Source organism: Marmota monax, unplaced genomic scaffold, assembly GCF_021218885.2.
Source record: "Marmota monax isolate L192 unplaced genomic scaffold, Marmota_monax_Labrador192_F-V1.1 WCK01_AAM20220418_F8-fsc00040, whole genome shotgun sequence".
In the NCBI taxonomy this organism is placed as follows: Eukaryota; Metazoa; Chordata; class Mammalia; order Rodentia; family Sciuridae; genus Marmota; species Marmota monax.
The window spans coordinates 12,010,269-12,024,923 of record NW_026692782.1 but is presented as its reverse complement, the minus strand read 5'-3'; the positions used below and the strand labels follow the sequence as shown (position 1 = coordinate 12,024,923).

Genomic DNA, 14,655 nt, shown 5'->3' with positions numbered 1-14,655 from the left:
CACAGTGAAAATCCAGGCTCCCTTCCACCCGGTTCTCCACCTCCAAAGCAACTACGGCTAGCAGGTGTGTGTGTGTGTGTGTGTGAGTGTGTGTGTGTACAAGTGTACATCCTCCAGAGGTATTTCAGAGAACTTTATTTTCCAAAAGAATAAAATATAAATGAGAACATCATAAAACTTCATTTGGTAAATGTTATAAAAATATACTAGGTGTTTCCTCAGGACCTAGCAACTTGGGAGGATTTTTTAAAAGAAAGAAATAAAGGCCACAAGGAATAAAATAGGGACCGACAAGTTGGGTTAAAATGATGACCTTGTCCCTCCCCACCCCTCAATTTTGCTTTTCGATTTGAGCAGCACCTATCCTGGGGAGATCCCTGGTGCCCTCTGACCTCTCCCTCCCCCCAGACCCCTGTTCCAGCAGACGGCGCCATGCCCTCCACCACCCATCGCTGCCTGAGTGCTCCCCACTGTCTATAGGATGTGTCTGGTGCCAGGGTCTCAGCCCAGTGGGCCACTCTGTCTCAGGTCTCTGTTACTGACATTGCTGCTCGGGGGACCAGCAGATTATTTAGAGGCTAAAGTCTTACCCTGAAGGGCCACCAAGTGGCCCTCTGTGGCTCCCTGCTCCTGGGTCTTGACCTTGATCAGAGAACCCAGGTTTCAGAAGCGCTGAAGGTTCTCTACACATGGTTCCATTCAACCCTCACCTCTCCATGAGACAGGCCCGGCTTCCTGCTGCGTTTTAAAGGTGAACAAGTCTAGACTCAGTCCATTGAAGAAACACCCAAGTTTTCCCGGCCACTAACTGATAGCCAGGGTGACAGCATGCTATCAAATTGAGGGGCAGGTTTAAATGGCAGGGGGCTGCACTGAACTGCCTCTTGATGACCAGTCTGGGTGGGAGAGTCGGTGGCTGCTTCCCATCACTTGTCTGTTAAGGGCAGGAACGGACCTGCCTGAATGCTCTGTGGGAGGAAACTCTTACCCAAACATTAGCCCTAGCCCCTTACAGAGTTGATTTGGAGCAGAGTAAGTATTTATCTAGTAAGGGATTCATTGTTAAATAAATGAAATGAGCAAGTGAATGAATGAATCAACAAATTGGCATGCAATTCCATGTTCATGAATTACAGAAGAGAAGGGAGCCTGACTCCTAAGAAGGGTTGGAGAAATCAACTCTTCAGGCAGGATGTGACTTTGAGGTTGTTAGGCAGATTCTTGGTGACCTATAGCTTGGGATAGAGACAATTCCGGAACACAGGTGTTCCCTGTGTTTTTCACATATGGGATGCATGCCTGGAACACAAGACTGACTTCTCCAGAGGATCCTGGGGGACACCAATGATGAGTATTCATTTGAATGTGAGTGTAGCTTCATTCAGAAAATCGCTGGGGACCTTTGCCAGAGCAGCTTCGATAGCAGCAATACTGCAGAAGCCATAAATGCAGGTCATTGTGTGGACTGTCCTCCTGTGTCCTTTCAACCTGGCAATTTCAGAGTCTTTGTCACCATGACACTAGAGCATACAGCTCCTTTGCTTCAGCAAGAAGGCAAGTGTCAGCTTCCTGGAAGAGTCTCAAGGGACTGTAGTTGTGTCATGTGCCTGGTGCTAGGGTGGAGAGCAAGAGGGGACTAGCGGCCAGCACACCCTTGCTTGGTGCTCATGTCAGAGAAAAGACCAGCCCTGGCCTGTTTCTTGTGTTTGAGTGCAAGGGATAAGGAAAGATGCTGGAATAAGCCAGACCTGGCCTGAATTCGGATTCAGCCCCGAACTATATTGTGATCTTAAATTCACTAAGCCTCCCTTTCCTCATCCATAAAAGGGGGGAATAAGAGAACTTATCTCTTAAGTTGCTATGGTTTGGAAATGATTTGCGTGTGTCCCCCACAAGGGTTTGTGTGAGGAAGCCAGATCCTTAGTGCAACAATGTTGGGTGCTAACAGCATCTTTAAGAGGAATGTCTCAGTGGATAGCAATTAGGTCATTGGGGTCTGTGCCCTTGGAAGGGATCTTGGCTTTTTCCCATAAGAGCAATTTGCTATAAAAAGAGTAAGCCTGGCCCCTGAAATCTTTCTGGTTTCCTGCCTCATCAGGTGATCTCCCTACCATATGCCATCCGCCATGTTGTGACACAGCTAAGGGGACCCTCGAAGGGGCCAAACAGATGGGGACACCCGATCTTGAACTTTCCAGTCTCCAAACTGAGCTAAATAAACCTCTTTTCTTTATACATTATACATTACCCAGCCTCTGTTATAGCAACAAACAGACTAGTACAGAGGACTGTTAGAAAGATTGAATGAGATGATTCATGTAAAACACAGCTTTCAGAAGCTCTCAACAGATAAAAGCCCTCTTTATTCACCAGTGTCTGGGGAGGATGGTGGACATACCCTAAGGCCAGGTAGTACCTGGTTTCAGTATGATCTCTCTCTCTCTCCTTGCATTAGGAATGTGCCATCTAGTGCAAAGAAGCAGAACATTCCACCTTACTTCCAACAAGTGTACCCCTCATGTGGGGGAGAGCGGCAAGCTCTGGGTTGGAGGTAACCTGGTAATTAGCTGTCAGAGAGCATTGCAGGGTGGGGCTTTCTGGAAGAGGAGCCTGGCTATCCCTGGAAGGATGAGCAGGACTTGAATGAGTGGAGAGGAGAGGAGAGGGGAAGGCTTTTCCAGCAGGGCAAAGGGATTAGAAATAAGCCTTAGACATGGAGGCAAAAATTCACGTTTGAATGCAGAAAAATTCAAGAGTGGACAATAAAAGAATATGGAGAAGTTATAGAATTGAACTTGTCACGCAAAGGCTGGGGACAAGTGGGAAATGCCCTCAGAAGACAGAAAGGAAAGTGTCCTGGGCTTTGGGGAAGTCAAGGCAAGAGGCTATGCTCGTGGCAGGGGCAAAGCTCTCCCTTCTCCCTTCCCTGTACTCATTGGGCATGAACTGAGCATCTTGTCCTCCGGCTCCTCTTTGATCCCCCCTGGCTCCTTTTCGATCAATCACCACCCTCCCGAAGCCTCCTGGAGCCTCCTGGAGCCTCCTGAGTCATGGTTTGCACTCACTTCCATCTAATCGGCAGTGCATCCACCAACCCACTCGGAGAGGAGAAATTGCATCCTGACAGTACAACAGGCTCAGCAGAGAAGGCAAGACTGTCATTGTGGTGGTGACAGCGGGCTCCAAGGCCTGCCAGGTAGCTTTAGCAACTTTCCAGTCCTCCTTGTCTTACTAATTAGGAGAGTCTATCTCACTGACTTGGGCTACGAATCTCAGATAACAGCTCTTCAACCTTCATAAATGCTTCTCACGAAATACTAGAAACGGGCGCATTTCATATTCATTTTAAAGAGGCCCAGTGTTTGAGATCTGTGCACGAGCCCTCTGCAGCACACAAGCGAGCTGATCTGCCGGCAATGGCAATCGGAGGGACGTTTTCCAAGTGGCTCTTCAGTTGCCTCCAAACTCTCCAGCCCTTGAGACAAGATGTGTCTACTCCATCCACTCCATCCTCTTCCCAGCTCTCTTCTCAGCTGCAAGGACAAGGACATGTGTCCAGGAGTCGGGAGCTTTTATTGCACTTCCACATAAATATTTGTGAGCAACCAGAGCTGATGGTGGAGGTTGCCCTCTTTTTACATCCCCCATAAATAGTATACAGTAATCAAAGTTTAAGGCGCCTGAGATGAAATAATTGCTTAACAATCATATAAGACAAAATGATTCAACAAATGACAATGCCGCCCCGTGATATACGGAACAGATGCATTCAGTGTACCATATTATAATGTGCTAATACAAGATTGACAGCACAATAATAGGAGTGAGCAGCAATTCAGCCTATAATTCCAAACCAAATGTGAGGCTGTCCACAGAACTCAAATCCTAGCAGGCTGCAAAATTAGAGGTAACACCGCGCAAGGTTCAAGACGACTCATTAGCAGGTTGGCAGAGTGTTCCAGGAGCAAATTTGTCTGTTGAAGGAACTAATTTGGTGCCATCTTCGGCTCGATGTTTTTTTTTTTTTTTAATTTTAATTTTAAGTGCAGATCCAACCTTCCCTGGATAGGGATGCAGGGGCAAGAGTTTAAGATCTGCTTGCAGCCTCTTGGGGCACAGAGAGGTCACTGGCTTCAGCTTTTGAGTGGCCAGTTTGGGGTCAGGAGTGTGGGTGTGTTGGGGGGGGTGACATGAAGCAAAGGGATGGTGACAAATACTGCTCTGGCCAATCTCAGTGTGACAGAGTCATAGGACCCCCTGCTGGCTCTTTGGGGCTGTTCCCACATCAGAAAAGCCTTGATCAAGGATATAATTAAGGGTAATTGTGCTAAGGATAATTCGAGGTCCTGAATTTCTGAACCTCTAAACAAGCATTGCAATCCCAGCTTTCTGCAGATGCCCTGTTGTTCGCAGGGTACCTGGGGATTGTTTTAATCAGGTGTGGTATGATACCAGGAAGGGAGAGGACTGTCATGAAGGAAGAAGTTTATTCTCACAGATCCCTGGAAATAGGCAGGGCACGCCATCTGGGGCTACGGGAAACACCAGGGTTGGTCAGGAGGCAGAGGCATGGCGGGCAGACGGGAGCAACAGTCTTATCATGGTTTCCATGGAAAGGAGTGGGCGAGGCAGGGTGAGCAGGCTCAGGATTGGCTGGTGGGATTACTTTCAGCAAGCTCTGGGGAATAGAGGCTGTCCTAGTCCTCTGCCACCTGGCCCTGGGTGGCCTACAGTAAGACAGCCGGGTTGACCAGCATGCTTATGAAAGGCTTGCTCAAAGGGGTGGGGTCATTATCTCTAGGAATTAGCTCTCCTGGGAGGACAGCAAGGCCCCAAGATGTCAAAGCACCCAAACACAAGATCAAGGCCATGACAGTAGCCTCTATAACCCACACCTGCTGTGTCTGTCTTCCTGGTGCCAAGTTCCCTTCTGCCAGGTGGTGGCCTCCCTTTGTCCTTTGCCCCAGACCCCTGATAGAAGCAGGGTGCGGTAACATTGCCACACACACGGGACAAACAGCGGCAGCAGGTTCTGCATGCTTCCCCAGTGCTGGACCTGGGGGGGTCCCGGAGGGAAGAGGTCACCCACCTTCACCCAGGGGAGCCCTTCCCCTGCTCCTGTTGGGCTGCCTGGGTGTGGCTGGCACCAGCATGTCACTGGTCCTGTCAACATACAGGCTGTCATAAGGGTGACTCGAAAACCCTCCACTCCTCGACTCTTCCCCATATGTGCTAACGTGGCCTGGGCAAGGCTGCCTCATGCTTCTCAGTTTCCACTCCTGAAAAGAGAAGATAAATCCCAGTTTTAAATGCCTTTTTTCCCCCTGAAAAAGTTGGGGGGGGAAGGACGGAGGGAAGCAGCAGAAAAGCTAATGAGATAGGGTTCAAAGGGAAGATTCTCCAACCTGTGACACTAGACAGTCACCCTGGAGGGGTCCCCAGGTCTCACCAGTGTTCCTTCTTCATTGGTCCTGTTGATCTAGACTCTGAAGGGGACGAGGATGATCACAGACGCTCTGTGCCGTGGGGTAGCCAGGGTTTTCCATTTATTACCTTATTTACTTCTCACAGCCCTGGATTGGACACCTGCTCTCGGCCCGATTTTATAGCTAAGGTTTACAGAGATTCAGCCACGTGTCCCCACCTTCCCACAGTCAAGTCTGGAGCCAGGGCACTCGGCCTGCAGCCTCCACCTAACTGCTGCACTCTACTCTTCCCTCTGTGGAAGGACATTCACGGGCAGGTGGTCCAAGCAGATATTGATGGCATGTGCCCCAGGAGACAGAAAGGGAGAGTAGATTACACAGGAGAGGCGTTGCACATGGGGACATCTCTGGAACTTAAGGGATGTCACTCACTCCTGCCCTCAACAAGTCTTTCTGTGTCCACTAGATGCCTGGTATGGCTCTAGTCTCAGGAGTGGCCTCTATGAACAGGACTGTCAAAGTTCCAGGGAGCTTTCAGCCCGGTGCAGAGGGACAGACAAGGGAAAGGTGGATGAAGACATATCATAGTTGCAGGAAGCAGCAGGTGACAGGATGTGGCCACTCTGTGTCCAGGCCTGTGCGTTGGCTGACTCTGATCACCAGAGCAGGCACGAGTCCATCAGAGGCTAGGGGGTTGCTGCTGCTGCCTTCAGGGACTGGGTCAGCATCCCTGCAGCCTCTGGGAACCAGCAGCTGGGTCCAGACAGATCAATAGAAACCCACGCTTAGCACTGAAAACACAGGGCATGCGGCACAGGACATTGCTCATGCAGGTGACAGGAGAATGGAGAAGCCGAGGAGCAAATGACAGACAATTCAAAAATTAGTAGCAACCAGAAGTACTTACCATCCACAGGGTGGAGGGATCAGGTGAGGCAGAGGAGTTCTGAAAGTTCTTGGCCTGAGGTATCCCTGGGAAGGGGGACCCCCAGGAGACATGGCAGAGGTCAGGGACACTGTCCTTCCTCCCTCTGGCCTTGTCATCTCCTGCAGCAACTCTGGTGACCACTCAGACTCAAGCCAGATGACATGGGAGGTCTGGGAATGGAAGCCTGCAAAAGTCAGTTTCCACCCGGCCGTCCCCACGCACAGCAGGGCATAAAGTGGGAAGGAAGGCCTGAGTAAGCGCCAGTAGACCCAGGCCCCACATTTCTCTTTCTTTAGGTCACAGCATCAAATTCTTGGGGCTTACAAAACTCTTGGTGGAGCAGGGGAATCACTGGCTTTGAGCAGAATCCAGAGGCTGAGGCTCCTCCCACCAGAGCCCCATAGGACCTGTCCCCTCCCTCACTGTTCCGCCTTGGTCACCCCATGCATCAAGACTGCAAAATGGGGAGAAAGGCCTTTTCCTAAGACACGAGAAGGAGAGAAGGGGCCCCTGTCCTGACTGTGACGAGCAGGGATGGGAAGGAGGGCACGGACCATCTTGAGATGTCCCCTGGAGCTGGCGTGAACCTGCCACAGGGCAGACACCTGCTCGGGGAAGGGTGGAGACTCTGCTTAGGAGGACCTCATGTTAGTATTAGGAGCAAGATGAATACAGTCGTCCCTCAGTATCTTCAGGGGATTGGCAGCATGACTCTCCATGGATATCAAAATCCGCAGGTGCCAAGTCCCTTACATTAAATGGTGTGGTATCATGGTAACCTGTGCATATCCTACTGTATACTTTAAGTCAGCTCTAGATCACTTACAAGACTTAATACAATGTAAATGCTATGTAAATAGTTGTTATGCTGTATTGTTTAGGGAATAATGACAAGAAAAAAATACATCTGTACTTGTTCAGTACCGAGGCAATTTGTTTTTCAAATATTTTCCATCTGGAGTCTGTTGAATCCACAGATTCAGAACCTGTGGATATGGAGGGACAACTGTACATGTCCTGTCAGGGAAGAGACCTCACCCCTAGAACAAAGCAGAATGCAGATGCCTTAGGAGTGGCCTTGACCACTTTTGCCTTTAAAACTCCAGGACAGTCAGCAATAGTCTCTCTTTGATCTTTATTCTGGAATAATAATATCTTACACATATGTAGCCATTTGAGTATCTAAAAGTGACAAAAAACCCTGTGAAGTAGGTGTGTCTGGACAGTAAGACAAGTGTCCACTGGCAGATGGAGCCAGCTCAGGGTCTCCCTGGAGGCCTGTGTGCCAGGCACCCACCTAGTCACCCTCTTCCCATAATCCACGTTCTTCTTGGCCCACTTCTCGGACCCAGGAAAAAAAAACACGGTGTTTGGCCCCCCGCTGCACAAATGATCTCTGTGTGGCTTAGAAATTTATTGCATTTTATGATGATATTAGCATACCAGAAAAAAAATTTTTTTTTCTTCTTTCCGTGAGCGAGGGAGGATGAAGAGATTTGGGTCATTAAAACTCGGCATCCATCAATGCTTAGATCTCAGACATCACTGCACTGCTGCTGCGGAAGTGGGTTGAATCGTGCACTTTTGTTTTTGCGGCATGTGTGTGCCCCGCAGCCTGCAATCACACCTCCCGGTGGAGCACCCCTGTGCTGCCTCCCTGTCCTTCCCCACCGGGGAGCAGTTTAGGCCCTGTTTAAATGACCTGTATGGGATTTAGTAAGTGGCCTCAGCTCCCTGGCCCTTCACTTTCTGTAACTGAGGAGTCGGGACTAGATAACCCCATGGCTACTCCCACTTCTTTTGATGCTTCTTCTTGGAGTCCTGATCTTCTGGGGAGTTGGTCATTTCTCCCTATTGGATTTAAATCTTATCTCTGTCACTAGCCGATTCATGCCTGAATGACAAGCTTATTGAGAGACTCCCTTGTGCCAGGCCCAGTGCTAGACTTGGAAGTGACAAGAGTAGCAAAGACAAGTCCCTGCCCCTGGGGAGCCCCTGGTTTGGTAGGACAGGCAACCCAGATCAGACACATCCCAAGACAACCTATGGAGAGCCGGGGCCCCTCCAGAGGTGTGAGCTCTCACCATGTGGCCTTCCACAGGTCTCTGAAATCTGGGTGTTTGGCTCTTCGTCACCTGGAAACCTTTGCCTACCTGTGGCCCTATTGGCTGTGAGTGGGGTCTTAAAGACTATGCTAGAGCAGTAGACAGCGAGCATTTCCCATGGGCAAGGGCTGGTCCTGTTTTTCTGTCACAAAAGAGATAGAGGTACACAGAGGAGTCGTCACCACAGAGTTGGGGAAAAAACCTTCATTTATAGCTCCTGCTCCTCCTCATTCTTTTGTAGTACGAAAATAGAACAGAATGCCTGACTGCCCTCTTCTAGCCTCTGGGGTCTGTCCATGGTGGTGTCACTGTGGTGACTACAATTAAAGATCAAGAATGTCTTGAAGCCGGGCATGGTGGCACATGCCTGTCATCCCAGCAGCTCAGGAGGCTGGGGCAGGAGTCCAGCAAGTCCAAAGCCAGCCTCAGCAACTTAGTGAGGCCCTGAGCAACTTGGCAAGATCCTGTCTCAAAATAAAAAGGGTTGGGGATGTGGCCCAGTGGTTAAGTGCCCCTGGTACCAAAAAAAAAAAAAAATGTTTTGAAAGGAAGGATGTCACGTGGGCATGGCCTGGATGTTGTCTGCTGATCTGTTCCATGCACTGAGCCTCCTCTTAGGTGAAGCCAGGAATTGCTCCCCTGTTAGCAAATCTTGGGCTCCACTCCAGACGTGGACTGGCCAGGTGTGAGCTGCTTGGGGAGGGAGGCAGTGGGGATACCCCAGCCCCATAGAGGGAAGCTTTCCCCTGCCTGTTCTCTGCAGCCAGATATGAGCAACAGATGACTCACAGCCTCCACAGCGGAAATCGCACTAACTTGGCGCGTCAGGTAAACTCTCACTGAAAAGTAAGAAAAGTGCAACCTAGAGATGGGAGCCTTCCCATCTGGGTGCTGCATTCAATCCCGGCCACTGAGCCCAGGCTCTCCACAGGCTCCCTACACATCTGGCCTGCGGTATGGGTTTTAAGTAGAGACCCCCAAATACCACTTTACATGCCAGTCCCCTCCTATGTGCTCCAGCCTGGAATACCAGGGATTTTGCCCTCCCCCCTCCACCTTCACTGGACCCCTCCCTCCCCGGAGCTGCTCCTGTCCCTGCCCGGGATTCACCTGCAAACAGCCAGCTTGTAGTAGCTTGGTCTTCCTGTCCCAGCCAAGTTACTATTTGGAGACACAGATCGAGTCCAGGTGAAGAATGGGACTGTACGGCCTCCCTTCTGCCTGCCGGTTTCAGCTGAGAAGGTGACAAACTCGCGTGTGTGCGCGCGCGCATGAGGTTGAGCTGCTCCCTCGTCCTGCATCTCGGTGCCCCTCCCTCCACCTCCTTCCAGGCTCCGACTCCAGGCGACCCATACTGCAGGTGGCCCAGGGCTGCGCGTTTGTAAGCTTCTCCACGAGGCTCTGTGAAGCTGCCGCAGGAAGCTGCTGTCAGTGCGAGGAGAGCCCCGCTGTCCACACGCGCGCGGTGGTCCCCGACAGGCTTCATAACAGGCGAGAGAGAGTGGGTGAGCCTCGGGGCGCATGGGGACGCATTGGGCTCGCCTGGGCTCGCTTGGGAGTGTCCCCGCTGCGCCCGGCCTGGGTGCGGGCTCACAAGCCGCCGGCTCCGGGCTTTCGGTGCACCGCATCTGCAGCCGGCGCCTCCCTCCGCTCCGGCCGGGGTCCTGGCAGTCAGGCCAGCGGGACTGCAGTCTCCAGGCTCTGGCCTGCTCCACGCAGGCAGTGGGGCTTGGGCTGCGCTGGGCGCTTCATGTAAGGACTGCTAATCTGACTTCTTGAAGGCTTTAGAGTCCCAAGAACCTACCCATCGACCAGGGGCTCAGACTACCTGGCCCTGCAGTTATTGATTCATAGCAAAAGAAAGTCTTTAATAAAACACTCATATTCCCTTCATTCCAAAGTCACCTGTCCTCATTCAGACATCCACGGGACAAGGAGGAAGTATACCGAAAGGGCCTGAGCAAGGAGACAGGTGGAATGGCTGGGATACCTTGTCCCCAAGGGGGAGGGGCTCCGTTCAAGGATTCCCATCCCCCCAAGTATCAGGGAGCCTCCTCACTGCTTAGTTGTCTGGTGACTACACCAGCTGTCTCTAGAGAACCAGATTTGGGGGGGGGGGGAAAGTTCCAGATACTCATGGTCCATTTGATGTGTTTTTAAGGGCAGGAAAAAAATCCCTGAAACTCAAAACATAATTAAATAGCCAATATGAACGGAGTGCTTCTCTGTTCCAGCATCATGCTGTGTAATTTGCATTTAGATCCTAACCAGGACTTAATAAAGGAGGCACTGTGATTGTTCCCCTTTTAAAAGCAAGAGGCCAAGGCCCAGAGAAGTTAGCAAACTGGCTCAGGTCACACAAAGGCTGAGAGAGAGGTGCTCATCTTCCTTTCTACTTTAACAGCATCAGACATTTGCTTACATTTTCTTGCTAACCAAACTTAAGTTTTGACTTTGCTCAAGAAAGCTAATGTCCCACCTGAGTAGACCAACAAGACTAGAAAGGCCGGGAAGAGTGTTCAGCTGGAGGAAAGAAGAAATGCAGTAGCAAGGGATCTAGGTGGCTTTGGAAGGATAGCGTGAGGCTTCGTTGGGAGACCAGCAGGGAGGTAGCCCCGGGCCAGCCTGGAAGAGCTGGCAGTGCTGGAATCAGGCCACCTGACCCTTCATAAATCCCAGCCTTGCCCCTCACAGATGACTAAGGAGCCGGTCAAGACTGTGAGCCAGTCCCCCCCAAAAACAGAAAGTGCTAAAATTTATAAGCAGTTTCTTCTTAAAAAACACACATACACAAATAATTGGCTCATATTGAAGGTGATTACTAAAATACTACCCTATATGGCTTCATGACTTGGAGAAAGGGGTGAAGTCACCCTTTGATGGCTGGGAATTGTACATAAGGGCTGGTGCCCTGGTTCACAGGAGCACGCTGTTGACTTCTCTGGCACATGAGTCTCAGTGGTGAAAGGGCTGCACACCCCTGGCTCCGAGGGATCAATTCATTATTCGCTACGAGGTCAGTTCTGCTGTGGGTGCAAGGCCTGATGGAGAAACAGGCGAGCAGCCACAGACCCCACCCAGAAAATAAAACGCGAAGGTAGGTAGACCACCACAACCTCCGTGTCTTAAAGCCCTGATGAACACCTGGAAATGACTTGCCCCTGAAAAAAAAAAATAATAAATTCCACATTATCATTTCAATGGCTCCTCACATAAATACTAAAGAATCAGAAAAGCTGGTGCCTCATGTTGCTCCCGGAATCTAAGAAATGGTATCTTTCAGTTATCGGATTTTATTTCTTTGAAGCATTACATTTTATACATATTTATTCATGCAGAACAGAAGCGCAGCGTTATTGAGGCTGCCATGGAAGTGGAAGGAAAGGCTGTTATACATAAGAATGCACCGCATTTACATCGCCACACTCCACAACAATTGAACTATATGCAACTGTTTTTTTTTTTTAATAATAATAATAAAAAAACCCTCTGGTTTGCATTTAATTTGCTGGGTTTCTTTCTTTCTTTCTTACTCCAGAATTTTCATATGCCATAGAAATGTGAAAGGGGGTGGGGGGCGAAGATCCTTGAAGATTAGGAAGGTGGGGGGCTGGCAAGAGGCAGCTTTAGTGGGGTGGGGTCGTGGATCCACAGCTAGTTTAGAACTGTTTCTTTTTTAACAGATGCAGTTAACTGAACTGCAAAACATTCATCTTCTGGTTTAATAACTCATTCTCCCTGCATGGAGACAGGGGTATTATAGTGCTGGATATTGCTTTTCGGGCTTTTGAGTGTCAATGATGAATCCCCATCTTCTAATAAAATACATTTTCATAGTAATTGAAATAATATTTTTTTCCTCTCCATTTTCCCAAGTACTTAAAAAAAGGGGGGGGGGGGCTTTTGACTTCTTTCCCTTTCCCCCTGGCCTGACCTCCTCCTCCTCCTTCTCCTCTCCTCTCCTTCCCCTTCCCCTTCCCCTTCCCTTCCCCATCTCCTTCTTCTTTGCTGGGAGCCATTAGCCAAGTAGGTATGACAATTTCCTTGCCAGCGTACCCCATGTTGCAGTGACATTGAATGTACTTAACCTTGCTCAAGGACCAAGGCAGATTAGGGTGTTCCCGGTTTTAAGATAATCTTGTTTAGGGCGTTCCCAGTTTAGGTTCCAGGTTTAAGGTTTAAGATTATTCCTGCTGGGAATAGGGCGTATCCTGCTGCCTGAGTTCCCCTTGAGTTCTCACGGGATTCAGACAGTATATTTTTGGAGATAGAAGCCCAGTGGAGGTGGATTTGGGAGAGAACGCGGATTTGGGAGAGAACGTGGATTTCCCCAGAACGTGATTGTGGACGGCTGGTGTGAGTTCGGGAATAAAGAGTTGCTGTTTGAATCTACAAGCTGTGTGGTGGCTCGTGATTGTGTGCCCAGCCAGACTGCGGCATTTGTGCCCAGCCAGACTGTGGCATTTGGCGGCTCGTACGGGGAACTTCTGAAGCTTAGAGGTAAGTGAAATTGCTCGCCCCTGAGGAAGAGCGAAAGAATGGGTGACCAACTCAAAAAACAATGTGTTATTGTTTTGATTTATCTTGTTTTTGTTTCAAGCTGCCTATCCCTAGAAATTTCTCAGGCAAACTGGAAAAAATGGTTGACTAAAGGTTTGAAGTTTGTCGGCCCTGAGGAAGAGAAAATTGATACAACGATTTTTTATTCCGTTTTTGTTTCATTCAGTTTCGGCTTTGTTTTGTGCTATCTTATTGGGTTGCGTTATCTTTATAGTAGATTAGAAATTAGTAAAAAACAAACCGAAAAGATGTTAAGTAAATTGTTAGAGGTTCAGACCATGGAGAAAGACATTTTAGATCAAGCAAAAGAGAAGGTCTCTCGAGCTAGTCAGACAGAGGAAGAAAATTTAAAGGAAAAGGGGTTGTTAGGAAAAAGGCCACAACAGGAGGCTGTTACTAACTCCATTTTATCACAAGAGGGCGTAATTCAACCAACAGCCCCACCGATGGAGACAGCTGAGTGGCCCTCAAACCCCGTAGTTGATAAATGGGATCCTGAGACAGGACCTCAAAGATTAGCATGCCCTGTACTTGAACAGGCAGGAGGGCAGCGAATTCACCGTGCTTTAGATTTTAAAACAGTGAAGCAGTTAAAGGAGGCTGTAACAACCTACGGGCCACAAGCTCCCTTCACGGTAAGCATGGTCGAGTCCATTACTAACTTGGACATGACGCCAGCAGATTGGGCTAGCATGTGTAAATCTGTACTAAATGGAGGACAATATTTGTTATGGAAGGTTGCCAATGAGGAATTTTGCACGGAGACAGCTAGGCGAAATGCAGCAGCCGGTTATCCTCAAAGAAATCTAGATATGTTGTTAGGAAAAGGACCTTATGAGGGTCAACGGCAACAAATTGAATATGATCCTGCTATATATGCACAAATTGCTGCAGACGCAGTTAGGGCATGGAAGACTTTACAAGGACATGGAGATTTACAAGGTCAGCTATCTAAGGTAATACAGAGAGCTAATGAACCTTACGCTGACTTTGTAGATAGGCTAATTCAAACGGCTGCCAAAATTTTTGGGGATACAGAACAAGCAATGCCATTAATAAAACAACTGGCTTATGACCAAGCAAATCGTTGCTGCAGAGAGGTTATTAGACCATGGAGACATGAAGATTTAAACACATATATTAAATTATGTAGAGATATTAATGAACAAGGGCAAGTCTTGGCAGCTGCAGTACAACAGGCTTTAGATGCCAGGCCAAAAACATGCTATGATTGTGAACAAACAGGACATTTTAAAAGGAATTGCCCCATAGGAGGAGGGTTTAACAAAAGTAGGTATCAAAGGAATAGAATACCAGGTATTTGCCCACGATGCCGTAGAGGGAGACATTGGGCTAATGAATGCCGTTCTCAAACCACCATAGAAGGTACTCCCTTATCAAAAAACGGACAAAGACCAGGTATTTATCCAAGATATCGTGGAGAAAGGCATCAGGCTCCATTGCCAAAAAACGGACAGGGGGGCCCAATGCTCCGGGGCCCACAACCACAAATATACGGGGCAGTGGAGGATCCCAGCAACACCATCAGGGTAGTGCCCAGGACACATTGTCCATTAAATCCCTCATCAGACAAACCCGAGGGAGCGCAGGGTTGGACATCTGTGCCTCTGCCAGA

At 49.1% G+C, this 14,655-nt stretch overlaps 1 protein-coding gene and 1 long non-coding RNA gene across 2 annotated transcripts in view; one reads left to right on the top strand and one right to left on the bottom strand.

Moving 5' to 3' along the window:
- Pebp4 (phosphatidylethanolamine binding protein 4) overlaps nucleotides 1-14,655 on the top strand; it is a 194,687-nt gene that overhangs the window by 38,323 nt on the left and 141,709 nt on the right. The window lies entirely within an intron of this gene.
- On the bottom strand, nucleotides 7-10,426 carry LOC124094801 (uncharacterized). Its single transcript, XR_006852332.2, has 4 exons — nucleotides 9,570-10,426; nucleotides 6,334-8,601; nucleotides 5,090-5,279; nucleotides 7-3,533 (listed from the first exon to the last, which is right to left on the bottom strand). It is a non-coding gene; the product is annotated as an uncharacterized LOC124094801 (long non-coding RNA).